The 13,427-nt window shown below is 40.6% G+C and overlaps 1 long non-coding RNA gene across 1 annotated transcript; it reads left to right on the top strand.

Annotated features, from left to right (window-relative positions):
* Positions 1 to 5,301: 5,301 nt before the first annotated feature.
* Positions 5,302 to 12,261, top strand: LOC128415633 (uncharacterized). The gene is made up of 3 exons (XR_008331023.1): positions 5,302 to 5,381; positions 11,420 to 11,512; positions 12,221 to 12,261. It is a non-coding gene; the product is annotated as an uncharacterized LOC128415633 (long non-coding RNA).
* The last annotated feature ends 1,166 nt before the right edge of the window (positions 12,262 to 13,427 follow it).

Genomic DNA, 13,427 nt, shown 5'->3' with positions numbered 1-13,427 from the left:
AAGCTTTCAAGATGTCTAAAACGCACAACCTTAATTTAGCACTTAGTGAGAGGATATAGCTGACTTTAGAAAATTTAACATCTGAAGGCTCTCAGGCGCATGATTTCGTGGAAACTGAAAAATGACACTAAACACAAATAAGTCTCTAGATTGCAAGTTGGTCTAAAATTAGTAGTTGTTGCTCTTGCAGGAAGGAAATAGTAAAGGAAAGCCACACACATAAGACGTATGATATAGAAAGTTATTTGGTTGTTGTGTTCAGGACATTTTATGCACCTCAAATAGAAATCCACTCAGTTTTTGTTATATAATCGGGTAATATTTCTGTTTTGCCAAGAGCCATAACCTTATATTGCAAATAGCAATTAAATTTAAGGAACAGAAAATAATCCTTTCATATCCACCTCTTCAACTATATGCTGTGTTCATTATCATCACTAAATGCAATGATACAAACACACACAAAATAGCTTTGAGTTGCCCTAAAGACTAAACACAACACAGGAATCTTTTTGCCCAACGTGGGGTTCAAACCCACAACCCTGAGATTAAACGTCTCATGCTCTGCAGACTGAGCTATCTTGGGGCTATATTATTGATCGCAGAGCTGATAGTAGTGCAGATTAAGGGATGTTTTCCTGAACAACCCACAGCTGAGCTCTTGTGCAGCTTCTAGGAATTTAAATGGAGCTTCTACTAGAAAACATCTTGATGGATTAATGTGAACATAAGAACACAGGAAGCTGCCTGACACTGTACACACTATTCCATTTGTATCACAAAAATACAGTTTTTTCTCAGTCCAGAATCATTTGTGCTAGTCCTCAACAAGCTACTTTCAATGTAGATTGATTCTAGATCCTGTCATCCACAAGGGTGGTTGTGGTTACTTGAGATCGCGTGAAAACCCTGCCCTTGATTAGATTATCCACCCTTTTCCTGTCTGCACATGCCCCAGGCAAATGAAGAAGGAAGTGGTGATTGTGCTCTAGGCATTCACCCACCCACAGCCTCATTGGGCAGATGGGGATTCACCACCCGTTGCTGAAACCACCCACATCTGTTTCCAAATGGACACACTTCAGGGTAATGCAGAATCAATCTGTAATGAGCTTTAGTGAATGAAACCAGTTTCTCAAGAAGCACTTTTCAGGGGGAAATATATATATATATGTGCGCAATAGATCTAGATTGTGTGTAGTGTGCATACATAAAAAATCTAGTCTCCATAGATTCTAGAATATGTGCACATAGCCTTCTACCAAGCCAGTCTATGGGTCAATCTAGTAGAGCATTGTCAACACTGACTAGCAACGGAGCACCAGGTCAGTGTCTCAGAATGTCAAGGATTGAACATGAGAACTTCTGCATGCAAACCAGTTATTTTCCTACTTCTCTGCAACATTTTTTTTTTTTTTTTGGTAGAGAAGAGTTGGGAACACTAAGATCAATGGACTCTGCTATTCACAGATCTCATCTCAAAACCAGTTATAAATAATATCTAGGCAATATAACTTAGGTGTACTTTGAGTAGACTAACTGAAGCCAATGAGACTTCAGTCATGACTAACTTGCATTCTGTTGAATTCAGTTGGTTAGCTCTAAGCATCACAAAGTCAGCAACTAACCTAATGTTTCAAACAATTGCAATATATATGAATGGTTCACAGGATAGGTTCCATGTCTTCTGCTTCCTTTCTAAACATTTTGACATGGCACTTGCTGCTTCCAAACTAGATTAACCTTAGTTGGTCAATGGTTTAACTTCTCAATGAATTGATATCAATAAGACTAGTTCAGTGTACTGTGTGAATGAAATGCCCTCTAAAGAACACTTTGAAAGCACCAGGCATATATAATTCAAAGAAGTAACAGTCCAATAATATTATGCTCAATTTTCTATAGCAGGTAATGTTGACAGAATTTAAGACTCTGTATTTCATATTCACAGCTGCAGGGGGAGCAGAATGGGGTTGAGGGTGAGGTTTAAAGACTGTCTCAAGGCAAATATTTAAAAATGTAGTATAAACACTGACAACTGGGAAACACTGGCCTGCGAGTGCTCCAGTTGGAGAACAGCCTTTACCAAAGGTGTCATGGGTTTTGAAGACACTCAAACTCAGGACGCAAGGGAGAAACATGCTAAGAGGAAGCCACGTATGGCAAATCCACACCGTGATCAACTCCCACCCGGAAACCAATGTCCCCACTGTGGAAGGACTTGTGGATCCAGAATTGGCCTCCATAGTCACTTACGGACTCATTGTTAAAACCGTGTTTATGGAAGACAATCTTACTTGGCTACGAGTGATCACCAAAGAAGAAGAGAAGAAGAAGATCTGGGCAGTCATATGAAAGCTAACTATCCATGGTTGCCAGATTTACACAGTCACTGAGATTAGCTGGTTGGACATCCCAGGGTAATTGTAATAAATGGTCTAGGACCATTTGATGTTCTCCCATTGCTGAAGTTGAGCCAAACTAGTTATTATCCTGATGTCTGATTTCTGCTAAAAACAGTGGATGTGTTGTTAACCATTTAATCCCTAACATTCAGTAGAATTTTATATTGTGTCATGTGGAGCTGAATCCACCCCACATAACTGGCTGCTAGTGGGGCTCAGGGAGACAGGGAATATACAAAACATAGTGATGTCTAGAGTTCTGCTAGATAGTAAGGGGACTGAAGATCTAGGTGAATATAGGGCAATATCTCGTTTGGGTGTGGACGTTATTCTAGAGACTGCCCTGTGTTAAAGCTATTTTGAACATTCTAAAGGAACAGTACAGTATTATAACAATAGGAAAGGAATAACTGCGGAAAGCATATTTTATGTGAAAGTGACTAGTCTAGCTAAATGGTTACTAACAAATCTTTTCAAGTAAATGAAACTGCAAAGCAACACCAACTAGAAGACCCAAGTCTAACAATAGAAGAAGAGGAAAAGAAACTGGTGATCCCTGCAGTCTCAGATTCTCAGTCAGTTTTTGCTCATTTTGCTATCTTGAGGTTAATAGCAGTGATGGTTTGGAAACTGACATTAAAATTGTATCCTTTGTAGATAGTAAGTTATACGTTGTACAGAGAAATAGATTGCTTGTGCTGCTGATTCCCCACCCCCCAAGGTTCACTATTTGTTTTACTATATTGAAAAGAGAAGGTTGGATACATCTTACAAACATCTGTTTCTTTATAAAGGTAAGTAGTAAATTGGAGTTTGTTTTTTGTTCTCTCTCTTTCTCTTGCTTTTTCTTTCAACATGTATCTCCTCGTGAAGCTAAGTGGTAAATCAGAGTTTACTATTACTATTTATTAAATTTGTATACCACCCTTCATCCAAAGATCACAGGGAGGTTCACAACATAAAAATACAAAAGAAGTACACAAAATACACAATGAAAACAAGAACAAACTAAACCCCCAGCTCCCACAAATCCAATCAAAAGGACATCAAATGTTAATCAGCCCAACACCTGGTTTTTCTGGAAAATGCTTTCAAAGTATATGATGAAATTTTACAAAACTTTTGTAAAACACTTTTTTCTAAAACTACATACAAGAGGCCCTGCTACAGTATCCCTGAATCAGTTGGCCATCCTTAAACCTTGGTTTAAAATCCTGCAATGAAGGAAAACCTACCACCTTCTGCAACAGTCTTGCCCACTGTTGAGCAGCTTGTATCAACAAGCAGTTCTCCTTGTTGGCCAAAATCCTTTTTTGGCCAAAATCCACTTTCTTGTCATTTGATCCTGTTGGTTCAGGTCCTACCCTCTGGATCAGAAAAAAAAGCAAATCGGCTCCAATTTTTCTAGCCTTTGAAGACAACTGTCATTTCATATCTCACTCTTATCTTCTCCATGCTAAACATACCCAACTCCTTCAGTTTTTCCATGGTCCCTAACCATCTCTTCCACCCACTGTCTATTCTTCTTATTTTCTTTGTCACTATGTTGTACTCACATTCTAAAATCCCTTTGTTCAAACAACTACAGTAATTACAAATGGAATAAAAGTGGACTTTTTCCAATCCCACTTAGTAAAAGATGAGGGCTAATTCAGACTTGCATTTGACCTGTGCCTAGAAAGCACAAGACAAGTGGGAAACAATTCAGACAAGGGCTTTCTAAGCACACCTGGTTTTGCCCTTGCCCTGCTGCTTTCCCTAGGAAAACCAACTCTAGCGATAAATCAGAACAAATGTCAGTCCTAAGAAAATTCAATTGATGTTTGCTCCAATTCAGCAAGAAAGATCGGGTTTCCCCAGGGAAAAGTAGTGGGGCAAGGGCAAGTCTGGAAGAGCTCAGAGTTGTCTTTCTGAACTTGATTAATCTACTATAAAAAAAATCAATTGGAACAAGAGTTGAGAAAATACCCAGTGACATATGTTTTGAAAAGGATGGAGAGGGTAAATTGCCATTAGACACACAAACATACACAAAATGGGTCTATAGGTTCTGAAAGATTCACATGTTTGTTCAAACAATTACGAGAATGTGACCTGAAATGCAGAATATGGATTATGAGTTGTGTTAGTTCCCAAACAAAACTTGGGAACATGTATTGTTTTTGGTTGTTTTTAATCAATGAAACAGGAAAGAATCACGATCTTGCTAATGTAGGGTTCAAGCCCCCCATTAGGCAAAAGATTCCTGCATTGCACCTTTCCAACTCTGCAGTTCTATCATTCTTTGATCCCATCCCAAATGGAAGATAGAGGCACCATGAAGGAACTTCCTGAATAGCAGGAATTGTTATTCACATCGCAGTGCCAATGAGAAGAAACTAGTGCAATGCTAAACTGCAGCACTGACCTGCTCCCCCCTTTTTTAATGAATGATTTAAAACCTCACTATCAAGTTGGTTTATAACCTGCTCCTTTCCTTCCCTTTCCTAAAAAGGAATTACTCAACACCTCATGATTAAAGTTGTTTTACAAAATATACTAGAACAGCGACCGCTCAAGAGGTGGGAGGGGGAGGGAAAGTGCCATGACAGGGTAAAAGAAGCCACAGTTTTAATTTTTATCCCCATTCACCGTTTTGTAGCCTGAAGCCAATCAAGTCTGACAGAGAAACCTTAATGGGGGAATATAGCCACCTGGGGCTGAGTGAGACTCAAGGCACCTTTCGTGCAATCCTTGAAATGTGGCTGTACATGGCACCTTACTGACAAGAAACAGAATTGTCAGGTGGTGAGTGAGGAAGCTAGTATGGGCGGAGAGAGGGAGACTGATGTCTAAGCAGGCAGGAACTTTGACTGCTTCTTTCACACAGACACACACACACACACACACACAGCCAGGCTTGCTCTAAGCAGCTTCTGTGCGGCCAGCCCATGAGGTGCCGATGGGAAGAGGAACTTACATCTGCAGTGAACTGAGGTGAGTTGCTGCATAAATGCAGATAATAGATATATACAGTGCTTTTTTTCTGGGGGGACAATGCAGGGGTACACATACTCCTAAACATTTTGTTAATCTTTGTACTTTTGTCCATCTACTGTATTTATTTTTCCTGATTTGAACTATAAAATGATGATTTTCTTGAGTCAAAATGAGAGTACCCCTAAACATTTTTTAAAAGAAAAAATAGCACTGGATATATAACTGAAAAGGAAGGGGAAGAAGGAGCTTGTATTTGCTTGGCACCTGAGGAGAAATCAGGGACATAAGCCTCCTTGCTGGGCAAAAGTATAGTGGCTTGCTCCCCCTCATCTTTTTAAAGCAGAAAGAAGCCAAATTGTTTCTTCTGATTCCATAGTAAGATCTATGGTTTTAAAATAGAGAGTCCTATTTGGTTCACAGAGCTTACTCTTAGGTCATTGGGTATGGGTTTAGAGCCCTTCTTGAACATAGTGCAGGCAAGGTCCCAGCTGGGCATGGACAGTGCTCACAGAAATGCTATAGCTCCTGGAGTATCAAACCTTTGCTAAAGAGAAAAGTTGAGGAGTCAGAGGCATGTACATGAGCGGTGAAGATGAGGTAAGCAGCCATATACCAGTGGAGGAAATGCCTTGCCAAAAAGTCAAACAAGTGAACAAGGCATGGAAACGCTCCACTTCATGCCTTGTGTGGAAGCAGCTCTCTTAAAGGAGAACTTGTAGGAGGGAATAGAGGCCCTTTCCCAAAGCTTCCCAAATGCTTTTAATTTAATTTAATTTTTTAATTAAGCTAGTCTTGAGCCAGTACAATAAACCAATCACACCAAATGGATAAGCCAAGTTAAATCTTGTTGCAGTGGATTCTGTTTTAAAAATCTCTAAATGGGTGTGTGTGTGTGTGTGTGTGTGTGTGTGTGTGTGTGTATCCCCCCAAAATAAAGAAATAGATGAAATGCAGAGCCTACAAATAATGCATTGTTTTTAAAATAAAAAGTTTTGTAAACTATCAGGACATTGATGTGATAGATTTGCTGGTGTTTGCCATTTCACATATGATTTTGGGGGAGATGGGGGTGCTGAGCCCACTAATTTTGTCTTAAATAAATCTAAGTGGTGCAGGCATGGGGCAGAGAGGAGCTCATTATTATAGCATGATCTCTATCCAAAAAGCATCCACCTAGTCTTCATACAGCTGGGTAACAACTGCAAAATTAATAATAAATCAGTGGAAAAGTCCCTGACAATGATGGGGAAGCTGTTCTAGGCAGGTGCTTCATGGCAAAGGACACAGTTGAAAGAGAAAGGGGCCAAGGAGAGATGAGTTTGCTGCGCAAAGCGTGGCTGCAGCAAGAAGCAGGGGATGAGAGATGATCAGCAGGACAAAGTGATTTCAAAGTGAAGACTAGAACATTAAAGCTGCTATAGAAATCAGGTTATCACTTGCGTGTGTTTGTGTGTAAGACGTAGCCGAAGACTGGGGAATGTGGAAAATTACCAAGCAGATTCAATTTTAAGAAATGTGTAGTACTGAAAAGGAATGCCTCAGATTCACTGATCGCTTTACGAAGGATTTAAGCATTTGAAAACCCCAAAGCTGAATGCACATCTTCTTTGTTCTCAACTCTTCCCCTCTTTATCACAATTTTAAAAATCATTTGTATGCCCACTTTCTTGTTTAATTCTCCTCTTGATGAAATTAGTATAACTGGCACTTGCAAACAATTGTTGTTGCTCCCACAGTTTTTCTTTCCGTAACAATCCCATTTGTGAAAAGTACTTTTTCTTTATTTTTAGGTTTCTATATTGTTTAGTGGGTGTGAAGAGAGAGGGAAAGAGGTTACAGTCTGTGCGTAGATATAGTTGAAGATCAGAGGAGCTTTATAAAGCTGCTGCCTTATATTACCCCACAACTGGTTTCTCACTTTCCCATCCTCACTCCCCTCTAATTTTTACATTAGGAAAGGACCATGGCCCAGTGGGACAACATCTGCCTTGCATGCAGAAAGTCCAAGGTTCAAGGTTCTGGGGTCTCCAAGTAGGGCTTGAAAAAGTGCTTTCCTGAAACCCTGGACAGCAGCTTCCAGTTGATGTAGACCAGGCATAGGCAAACTCGACCTTCCAGATGTTTTGGGACTACAACTCCCATTATCCCTAGCTAACAGGACCACTGGTCAGAGATGATAGGAACTGCAGTCTCAAAACATCTGGAGGGCTGAGTTTGCCTATGCCTGATATAGGCAGTACTGAACTAAATAGAGCCATGGTCTGACACGCTATAAGGCAGCTTCCTATGTTCTCATGGCATTGGTGGACTTGGAGACAGTATGGTACCCAGTAGGCTTCTGGGTATATGGTTTCAGGCAAAGAGACATATGATTCTAAAGACAGAATTCCATGAATTGGTCCCCACTGGAAGAATTCCAAAGAGGGTGCATTTGATATTTTCTGACTTAAACCTGTGAGGTATTTTCCCCTGCTTCCCTCAACAAACTGCCTACATTAAAAACAATTCTTGTAAAAAGGAATCACACTTCTTTCTTGTAAATGGCCTGGACTGCTCACTCATCCATTTCTGAGCGCTTGACAGAAAAAGAAACCAAAAAGAAAAGCAATTCATCTGGTTTTCTTTGTTACCTGACGTATCAACCTGAACAAGCCAGATAGCCATACACCATCTCCCAAAGAGACTGTGGGGAACAAGATTTAATGAAGAAATTTATATTCCTTCCTGATGGTGAAAGAAAAGGCTCAAAAAGAAGGTCCAAATTTCCTACAAACAGCAATTTTCTACAGTGACTGTGGAGCTGGAAGCAGTCTGTAGTAATCCCACTAAGGCGATCATTTTATGCTGCTGTAGACAGCAATGTGTAATAGTGGCAGGACCAGTGATATTTGGTGTGGAGACACAAAGGAGAACACAAGACCATCCTTATCTTCATTTGGGAAATGCTGGAGGATGTGGAAATATAAAATATAGTACATTGTTGAAGTACTGCTATTACAGAATACTTTTGCTGGCAAAATATCCTCCATTTCAGTGCTATTTTCCTAGAAAAACAGTTGCCGGAACTCACCACAAACGCCTCCCCTGTTCTCTTAGAATGACAATGGCACCCACTTGAGAGATGCCAGAACTGAGCTCTGGTGAGTTCCTGCTGGAAAAACAAAGCCCTGCCCTATTTGGTTGCTCCTGCCTCCCTTCCCCCCAAAACAGCTGTACTCAGTGATGGTATTGTCACCCACATGAGATGGCTTAGAAATTCAAAGGTGACATAATTAAACCATTTTTGTTCTTGGCACACAAGCTATTTTCCTTTCTCTCTAGCTGGGTCTTGTAATTCTGAAACGTTAATAGAAATCTGTTAAACCTGTTTGAGCAGATGTGGGGAGGGAGGGACTGATATTGTACACACAGACACACAAAGTGAGCGGTGTTGACTCTCTTGTCATACCAATTTAAAATCTCTGGAGAAACTATCATGTTCCCAGAATGCCAGCATAACTGAACACAACCAGTGGTGTATGGTTACATAAAAAAGAACACACTGCAGTGTAGCCAGAAGTGCCGTTTAAAGATTTTTCCAGTCACAGAAGGGATGTTTCTGACTTACAAATTAGCACTGTGTGAGAAAAGGGGAGAATCCAGAAAAGTAGGTTCTTGTTTCCCCCCTCACATTTGCACAAGTTCCAGAGTAAGGCTTCTGATAAGCCAATTCTTAATATATTCTTTTCTAAATGGTCACTTTATACTTATATTTTCCTTTTTCACAATTTTTATATTGTAACACAAAATAGTATGGGGAACCGTTGGTTCTCCAGATATTGCCAAACTACCACTATCATCCCTGGTCATTGGCCATACTGGCTGGGGCTGATGCGAACTGTAGCCCAACAACTTCTGGAGGGCCAAATGTTCCCACCCCTATGTTAAATAGCTCATTGTCTGAAAACATTAATGGTACACATTTAGCTTTAGTACCATGTGGGTTGACTGAATTTTCCTTCTTGTTGATTCAGGTCAATTATACATTCACACACTTTCACTGACAAAAAGAGATCTGTGCAAATGATGATTATAATAAATAAGAAAAATCCAGTTTTTTACCGTTATTATCATTATTATTAATTTTTTGAACTGCCTTTTAAATGTGACTCATTTACAAACGTACCATAAAAACAGCTATGAATCATTAAAAAAAAAAGTACCAGAAATAATAACTAAAGATAGATTTAGAAACAAAATGAACACCTAAAGGCAGAGACATTTTCATCCAGCTATAAAGGTTTTTCGAAACAAAAATGTATTCATTTTTTCCAGAAGGTATAGATAATGAACACCTGTTCTAGTTCAACATTACTAGTTAAGCTGTTACATTCTTATTGCCAATTATATTACCTATGGCACAAAGCATATGAAAGCAGAAGTAATTTTTGCAGACAAAAACAACTTTTGAGGAACTTTTCCATTTGTGCAGATTTCTGCTGACGATACTCCCCAATTAAGTATACACATGATTCCAATTGGATTCATTTGTACTTGCAATTCCTCTGAAAGATTCAAAGATCAATTCATGTATATTGTACCTTTTCTCGTAATGTGCAATCTAAGTTATTTCAGCACAGCAAACAAAACAGAATGGGATTGCTGCTCTTTGACAACCCTTCACAGTCCTAACCTGTCTCCACTATTCTTGCTCTTCCACCTCATAAGCCTGCAGAGGCCTAATTTTGCCCCTTGGCAAGCAAGGGATGGCAACCATTGAAATGGTTCCACCATACTTGAATATAGACCACAAGTGAGCAAACTACAGCAACTGCATCCAATGCAGCACTGATACTTCCTTGGTGTATGGCTTAGGGGAAAGGTTTCTCACCCAACTAACTGACAACAAATTAGGAGGATCCAGTTGTGTGTGTAAGCACACTGAAGTCAGAAAGTAATTACTTTTATTTGCTTTTCAGAACAGTGGCTGTAGCTGGTCTACTATACAAAATGAATCAGTAAATATCATTAGACAGTAACCCCATTAAACCCAGTGGGGTTTATCACATAGGATTAGGGGGTTATCTGTGGTACCCATGGTGAAAATAGAAGCAAGACAGTCTGTATCTGATTTCATGCTCTTTATTGTAGTTTGTAAAACAGTGATTGAATTGCCCCCCAAACCTCAGGCTTTTATATACATTATTTACACAATGAGTCCCGTCTGATTGGCTGATTCTGCTTCCCTCCTGGACCCTGATTGGTCTTTTCCTGCAGGCCAGTCAGTTGTTGCATTCTATGATCCTACCAGCCTAACAAGCTGATTAACTTCTTCCTGGAGCCTGATTGGTCTTCTCCTGCAAGCCAATCAGTTGTTGCATTTTAGGATCCTACTTGCCTATTGTTCTAGGATCCAAGGTTAGTACATAACAATATCCTGGATTAGTTAATCCAAAACATCTTCATCTCTGGGTCTGCCCGCCACCAGCAATGTGGTTCTTGATAGAAGGTTGCCCACCGCCCTGACGCAGGCACCCTCTTTTCAAAGAGGACCTGGCAACTCTAACGCTATGAGCAGCACATTTTGGGAAAAAATCAGCACTAGGATGTTTATCTGAATTGATGCAACCCAAAGGCTGCTATGACCTTTGGAATGATTCTGTTTCTCTGTTTTTGTTTAAGCACTTGTGCTTCCAGAAAAGACAGAGAAGCAGCAGCATTTGCTCATGAACCAGAAAAGAAACCCAAGAAATATTGCTAATGAAAGGCAAAATAAAAAATAAAAAAATTACAAAGAGCTGGGGAATCCCTAAAATTAGGCCCTGCTCCTAGAATGAGCTTCATGTTTTATTGTAACGGTCTGTTATTTCTTGTAAAATCCAGATGCTCAACGTTGCACTGAAAAGTCCCAGGAGCTTGGGATGTGGTGGTGGAGAAGCTCTGCCTTCCTCTTCTGAGAAGTAGAAAAGATCCCTCAACCCCATTACCTTTGATGAGTAACTAAAGGGTTATTCCGCCCCCCCACCACAGAGATTTATTTGTTTGTTTTAAAACAGGGCAAGCAAACCCCAGCAAAAACCCATGCATCAAGATGTTCTTCACAGCACATGTTCCGTTAAAGGTTTGGCTTTTAGTACACATGGGAATAGGTAAGTATTTATAATCCCAAACAAATGCAGTGGCTTCACTATTTGGGGTTGGGGGGGGGATCCTTGGCCCAAACAGTAGGATTCCTAAACCTGGAAGTGTTCTGTGCATGGCAGGTGCAAACCTGAGAACCTTCTCATGAAGATGCTCCTACCAAGTAAGACGATTGGCTCCCTTTGGCCCAGTACAGTCTACTCTGACCTCTTGCAAGTCCCAAAGGCTTTAGGCAGAGGTCTCTCTCACCACCTGCTATCTAACGTGCTTTTAAGTTGGAGGTTTCAGAGGTTAAGCCTAGATCCTCATGAATGCAAATAACATGGCCTGCTATCGTCGTGATGCATAGTACCATCCCCAGTTGGGAGTGATGAGCATAACAACATAAGGAGTGCCTGCTAGATCAGGCCAGTGGCCCAGTTAGTCCACCATCTTGTTTTCCCAGTGGTCAACTAGACACCTATGGAAAGCCCGCAAGCGAGTCCTGAGCCTTCTCGCCTCCTGCAGTTTCCAGACACTGGTATTCAAATGCATACTGTCCCCAACCAACCTTTTATCAGGCTGCCACTAAATCCCAGTCGCAGCACCCTTTGGGGACTACTGTCTTTGCCACAGTGAGTTTCCATCTGTTAAGAAACCTTGCTCATTTGGGGGGACTTTTATTTGAACTGTTCTATCAGAAAGCATCACATTTTCCTTTCCTTTTCTCAATCTAGGAGTACATTTTGGGAGCTCAGTTGCTTGCAACAGTAAACAGTTGAGTAGCATTGCGCTCTCTCTCTCTCTCTCTCTCTCACAAGTATTCTGTTTATGTATTAGGCTAAAAACATTGTTAAGAACCACCCATCAGAGTTCCTAGTTGTATAGCACTCTGCAGAGCCGATCCATAGATTTACCTACTAGGAACTGCATATTGACTGTGGGGCCTATTGCTGCAGCAATTGTAATTGCAGATAAAAGGACAGGCTGAATTATCTCTAAAGAACCTGCATTGATATTGACACAGGAACTACTTAAGCCTTAAGGGATATGATTATTTCATTTTCCATAATTGTTTCCAGCCATTTTCAGTTGTGTGCAAGAGTGCAGGAATCTGCCCTATGGCCATATATACTTTACAGTTTATTGAGAAGTCCTGCTACAATAAGATGGTTCATTTGTTGCTTTTGATTGCAAGTAGGGGCTCATCCAAACTTGAGTATGTCCCACAGCTAGGGTTGCCATATTTTGAAGAAGAAGAAAAAAAGAGGACACATTTGCCAGAAACTGGGGCAGGGGGGAGGGGATGCGGGAACAAGGCCACGCTATGGTGGGGTGCGCATGGGAATGACACACCAGAGAGTGACACAGGGCACCAGAGAGTGACACAGGAAAATTCAGTGCAAAAGGAAACTCCCCGGACATTTTGGCAAATTCAAAAGATCTACCCAAACAGAAATTTAACTGAAAAGGAGGACTTGTCCTGGAAAAGGAGGATGTATGGCAACCCTACACAACTTTCCCACAGGAAAACCCACTCTTTACTGCTGAATCGAAGTAAATGTCAATCAGGTTTTCCATGCGTTGACATTTGCTCCGATTCAGTGCTAAAGCACAAGTTTTCCTGGGTGAAGGGGCAATGCAAACACAAAACTGCTCAGACCCCCTACCTAGAAAGCACAGGGCAAGCCGAAAAATTAATGGACAAGCCCTAAATTAATTAATTAGGATCAAATCACTGGAAAATATAACTGTTCAAGCAAAAATGAGCACCAACCGTATTATTTCTGCATATACACTGAAAGAATTCACTTGCTCCCTACGTTGTAATTATATAATATCAGGCCTGCCAGGCACATACCATATTTTTCTGTCTATAAGACACCCCCATGTATAAGACCCCCCCCCCATTTTTGGGGACTCAATTTTAAGAAAAGGAGGGGA

Source organism: Podarcis raffonei, chromosome 6 (assembly GCF_027172205.1).
Source record: "Podarcis raffonei isolate rPodRaf1 chromosome 6, rPodRaf1.pri, whole genome shotgun sequence".
In the NCBI taxonomy this organism is placed as follows: Eukaryota; Metazoa; Chordata; class Lepidosauria; order Squamata; family Lacertidae; genus Podarcis; species Podarcis raffonei.
This window is presented reverse-complemented; position numbering and strand designations above follow the sequence as displayed.